This window comes from Cyanistes caeruleus, chromosome 9 (assembly GCF_971803275.1).
Source record: "Cyanistes caeruleus chromosome 9, bCyaCae1.hap1.1, whole genome shotgun sequence".
NCBI classification, from domain to species: domain Eukaryota; kingdom Metazoa; phylum Chordata; class Aves; order Passeriformes; family Paridae; genus Cyanistes; species Cyanistes caeruleus.
In genome coordinates, this window is record NC_141709.1 from 13,223,351 (window position 1) to 13,229,350 (window position 6,000).

At 36.7% G+C, this 6,000-nt stretch overlaps 1 long non-coding RNA gene across 1 annotated transcript in view; it reads right to left on the bottom strand.

Moving 5' to 3' along the window:
• Positions 1-4,920, bottom strand: part of LOC111932755 (uncharacterized) — a 25,986-nt gene extending 21,066 nt beyond the window's left edge. The window contains exons 1-3 of the long non-coding RNA XR_015290343.1: positions 4,896-4,920; positions 3,960-4,129; positions 2,367-2,441 (exon numbers count right to left, since the gene is read on the bottom strand). This is a non-coding gene — a long non-coding RNA (uncharacterized LOC111932755). The remainder of the gene's footprint in view (positions 1-2,366; positions 2,442-3,959; positions 4,130-4,895) is intronic.
• Between the last annotated feature and the right edge of the window lie 1,080 nt (positions 4,921-6,000).

Below are 6,000 nucleotides of genomic sequence, written 5' to 3' on the forward strand. Positions count from 1 at the left end.
GGGTTTTGAATGGGCACAAAGTTCAGAACGAAGATTTCAGGTGTGAATCTTTGGTACTTAAGTTTCTAGAAGGAGTGGCTGAGCCCACCTCAGAGTGGGGAGTGGAAACACCAAGGCATTAAAATGTCTCAGAGTCTTGCACTAAGTTACACAAATCAATGCATAAAGAACAATTGCTTCATTTCAGTCTCCTAAAATGGGAACAATGAGATTTTTTTGCCTCATGGTAGTATCACTAAATTAAAACCCATTAATCCTTTGGAAGTACTTAGATACTATGCCAATAGAAACCATATTTATAAACATAGGTAGCCCTACCAAGTTTAATGGAGTTAGGCACAAACTAGGAAAAAGTGATCAAAGAAATTCTTCATTTTCATTACAGCTGCTGCTTTTGCCAGTCTTTATCAGTATGTCACAGGTTATATTATTTGATAGTGTAAAGGCCAAGAGGACCATTAACTTTGAAATAAGACAAATTGACTCCAGCTGAAGATCATGTACTATTCTGTTCCTATTGAGTACAGTGAAAATATGGCTCCTCCTAATTCTGTCAAATTTCCAGAAAAGCTGCAAAATGCTCTCTTTTTCCTTGTAATTATGTGACATACTATGGCTTTATTACACACTCACTCTGCTCATGCCATATATTAATTATTTTACTATTTTTTTACTAAAGTTCACTGTTAAAGTAATAAAATCTCTTCCAAATTCAATATGGTCCTTTTATATCAATCAGTGTAACATGTATTAAAGATATAATTTCTAGTTACAGTAAAGCAATGAAAGAGGTGGAGGGAGGAATATGTAGTTCATTGTCAGTCATTTTATCAAATAGCATCAACATTTGCTTGGAAGTAAAGCCTAATTAGTAATCTCCTTCCTCAGTAACTACCCTTCTTTAGCTTTTAAGCCAGGCATACAGGCCATTAACAAAAACTCTTTGGTACCTATTAAGAAAGCTCATTAAATTTAGTAAAACTTTACCTTTAAAGAAAGGCATGACTTAGCCAGTGCTGAACAACTCTGACAACCCTAACCTGGTTATAATTTTTGGTTTTTTTTCTTCTCATTGTGCTCCAATTTAAAGGGAAAGGACAAAGCACCACAAACTGTCAGAATTCTTTGGTTTTCAGTCCACCTTATTAGATGGGGGAATTAAAAAAAAAAAAAATATGACTACTTAGGAGCTATACTGCTGAATGATAAAAAATTCTTACAGTCTCTGTCCATGGAGAAGCTTCATAAACATATCAAGCAAATTGCTCTTCTAAGAATGTCCCTTTATGCTGAAACATATTTAATTAGTCTTATGACAGATGGAAAAATGGAAATGTGTAATATACAAAAAGCTTATTTTTAAATTACTAGACCAGGTTTCAATTGCTGATAACCTCAGGTCAGATATACAATAGGCCAGGCCTCTGTGAAGCAGTAAACTTGGCATCAGTTCTCTACATTCAGGCATAGGCTGATCAAATTTTTTTTTGTAAAGGTCATTTAATTAGTAGTATCAGTAACTCTTACTACCTTAACATTATCTTCCTTTAGCTAATGATACCGTCTTGCATGTGTTAAATAAAACAGGAATTAACAAAATTCCAATGGCTTACTTAAATGATAAATAACAAGCCATTTTAATGAAGAAGTCTCCTAGGGAGTGCGGAAAAACCTGCAGCTGAAGGCAAGCGAGTCAGGATGTGTAACTCTGCACAGGCATAAACAGGAAATGGAGCAGCTTGCGTTTGGATTGACAATCTGGCTCCAAAAGGCTCATCTACACCGAGCACAAAGCTTGACCCCTGTCAAACACGAAAACCATGCCTTTGGAAGAGTCTTCTGTCCTAATGCCTCTCAGAATTCCCTTATATAAAGTAAAAGATTTCTTTCTCTATCATTCTGCATGGTCAGGAAAGGTCTTGCTTAGAGAAATACTGAAGATTAATGATGTCATCTTTATTGTAAAACATTTCCTTATGCATCCACTTCCTACAGTTTTGACAATAAACTCCCTGGGATGGAAACATCAGAGATTAATCATTTTTTAATGCAGAATAATATTTGGTTCTTTCATTGTCATGTTCCAACATAACAAAGGAACTAGCTGAACTTTCAGAAAACAAATCTCAAATGCTATGCCTTCAGTGCCACCAGGACTTAAACCTACTTGTTATATATATTTCACTTTTTTGATGCACTGCCCCCATAAGAATTGAACACTATGCAAGCTTTACCCTGGTCTTTCCAGAGCACGTGTCCTGCACATCAAGCTAATCAGAAGCTGATCTCCATGCAGAGAGTGCTGTTTACCTACCAGGACAGGAAAATGACCAAAAACACTCAGGACAATAAGGTGAATCACAGACCTTTCATGACACAGAGATGTATCAGGCCCCTTCCACTACATTCCAGATAATGATGTCTGTAAGGAGTCTCTCCATCTGTGAAAACAACATGAGCATTGTGGAAGTTAAAGGAAATTCAGCAACAGCAGTAACTTTATTCATTAAGGATGTTAGCCAAGACAAGGATTTGGTCTTTGTACAATGGAAAGGAGATCTAGCTATGCAACATAAAAATAATGAGAGGAACATGAAAAACAAGGGAGTTTGTTCTGGTTTTCTGCAACACTTTGAGGAGTGTGGGGGAAAATCCTACAAACAAGATTTTCAAATAAATAGCCTAAAGTTAAATATTTAATAAAGATCAGAATGAAATGGAACTAACTTTAAAAAGTTTTGCAAATCAAATTTGAATCTGGGAATCTCATGTTCAAAGCTTCTGAGAATAAGAATTAGTCTTGTATGAGCTAGAACACACCAGGAAAATGCATTATTTGCCATATCCCCTTTACAACTAATAGTGAAAGTAGATAGCAAAATTTAATATATTTTCCTTACACTGTGGTCACATGCTATTGTCAGAAAGGCAAATAGTTCTGTAACACATTGCATTCTATTATAATTCTATTGGTACGTCTGTTTTGTAAGATTTTAAAAACACCAAACAAGATTCAGAGAGTTTCAATCATTCATTCATACACTTACATCTTCCAAAATCTTCTCCAAATTACAAACATCTTGGAAATAATATTGCTAGCATACCCCACCCATACAGACTTTCAGAACATGTTTGCAGCAGCCCTGTTATGGTGCTGCAGAGCTCTATTTATTTAAAAATCACAAAGAGTGATGGAATTTCTCTCTCAGAAGAAAAAAGTGGGGTTTTGTCCACTTCGTGAAAGTCAGTACTACAACTAACATGCAGGTGAATGACTTGTGCTGGGATAAACACCACAGATATTATAAAGAGGTAGTGAATGCCAATATTAGATTTTTGTGGCCTAAAAATGTTTTTCAGGTTCCTTTTTCTGCTATTTTATTATTTTTAGCATGGTGACCAGTAATAGTTAGATGTACAGAGAACAAACCAAAGAAAAAGCTTTTACCTGGGAAGGCCAGGGATTGAATTTGTCCTTTTCTAATGCCTTATCTGGTACTTGTGGGGATGAGGGAAGGCTAGTCAGGTTTCATTATAAAATTAATTGAAAAAAATTGTTTTTTATTTGGCAAACAAATACTCTGCAGATGGATAACAGGTTGCATGTGATCTTTCACTCATATATTTGAAAGAATATTATAGCTCTCAATTCATTAGATCACTGCAATTAAGGGATATTTTTAGTGCTTTAAGCACTTTTTGGTCATTTTTTTCAAGAACAGTATATGATTAATCAGAAATCACACTTGCAAAATTTAGCACTGTTTGGAATTATTTCCCCATTCACAGTCTCCCCAAGAATTTTATTGCAGCCGGTGAAAAACAATAGACTGAGGCAAGCCTGCGTCCCAGCATTTAATGTATTTCAGCAGGGATGAAGGCAGGGATGTGGATTTCCAGTAAAGCAGACACCAGGAACAAGGGTCAGAGGAAGGAGGCGTACAATGTCCGTTTGTCACCTCCACGTGTTAATCACTGAGGGGACAGCAGGAGATGCCTCCGAGCGCTTCAGGGATGGAAGCAAAGCACTCCTCACAGCAGCACCTCCATCAGTCGCTGAGGGAGCAGTGGCACAGCCCAGCCCGGCAAGCAGCAGCTCTGTGCCCGGCAGGGGCAGCACGGGGAGGCGCTGGAGGGAAAAGCAAGGGGAAATTAGATGGGACAATCAATTACAATATTTGAAAGCATGCGATTAGCATACAATGACCAATTTCCTACTTGAAAGGAAAAAAAAAAGTTCGGTGGCATGTCTTTAAGGCATATTCAGAATGTTATTTTAACACATAAGCAACAATAGTTTAGAAATAAATCCCTGCTCCGAACTGAGGATGGAGCTAAGCACCAGAGTAGTGACACAATATAAACTTCAGCACATGAAATACTGGAAGTTGATGTAAACAGCTTTTAATAGCCGTGACCATTTGTTGGCTTTGTTTAGACCATCTGGATGTTCCATTGTGTTCCGAGCAGCACCGACTGCCGTCGGGTGACAGTTGATATATGTTGAGTACAAGCAGAGTGCCTCAGCCACTCCAGGGACCCCGAGGAGAACTTTGCAGGGTTTGTTGAATACGCTGTCAGCCCGCTGTGCAGTTGCCTGCATCCTTAATGGCTCAGGGCCAAAGTCCTCTGGCTTTTTTTTTTTTTTTTTTTTTTTTTTTTTTTTTTTTTTTTTTTTAAATCAAAGCAGGGTTTTGCTTTTACTGTTCGAAAGGTTAGGAAAACTATGCCAAAGTTCTTCCAGGCAGCTTGGAGAGCACCAGCTGACAGGAACGATTTTCAATATGGAGCAAAGAATAAAGAGAACCACTAATCCTGAGAGATTCCAGGTTTCACTAATTTTACATGCAACGTGGCTTACAGCCATGGAAATGCCACGAAAGAAAAAAAAATACTTATAAATGCACTGATGCAATTGTTCTGAAGAAAAGATAGGAAATCAACAGTTAGAGCATGGAGATTTTCCCATGCCTATCCAATAATTTACTACATTACATGCTGCCTATGTTTTGGATAGTTGGCAATCAAAGCTGTATTTCAGGTACTTTAGCCATTTCACATTAAATCACTGATTCTTTGACTTTGAAACTTTGACTCCTGAAATTAAAGAAACTATGTAAAAACAATTTTTAAATTACTACTACTACTACTACTACTACTATTATTATTATTATTATTATTATTATTATCATCATCATCATTATCATTATCATTATCATTATTATCATTATTATCATTATTATCATTATTATCATTATTATTATTACTACTACTACTGTTCTACATCTTTACATAAACACCCCTTCAGTTCAGTTTTATACAGCTAATACTTTTGGAAAGCAGAAAAAGCAGGAATCTGAAAGCTTATTTGGATGCATTCACATACCAAAAAAATTCTTTTCAAATCTTGGGTAAAAAACTGAAATTGTTGCACTCAGTCTTTCTTAGGGTGCTGATCATATAGTGCAGAACTGTTTTTTCACCTGTGGAAGTATTATTATTTACTAAATCACATGAGACATTTGGAATACCAGTTAAAATATAATTTGATTTTTAAATGTCAAATCAACAGGCACAAACATATTGAAAAACATGGGAAAAAACCCACCCTAAATGCTCACAGGATATGATCTTCTTTCTCTTTCACTTATGCTGTTACTCTTTTTTGTCACTGGCTTTTTCCTGCAAAGTTTAGCTGTTACATGTTTGACTCTTACTGCATTATCCTATTTATCCACCAGAAAGGTAGCACAGAAGCAGCAACACTCAAAGGTTTCCACATTATAGCTCAGCTCTGACAGGGGCTGAGAGCACAGATTAGTTTCCATTCCGCTTTAACAGCCTCCCGAAGGCTATTCCAAATGGTACCAAGAAACACTGGCTGTTAGAGGTATTCATGTTAAACCATCCTGCAAGGATGAATCTTGTTTCAGCTATGTTGAAGCTGCCAAGCAAACACTATGTGCATGGCAATTTCTGTCACTCTACAGATAACATCCT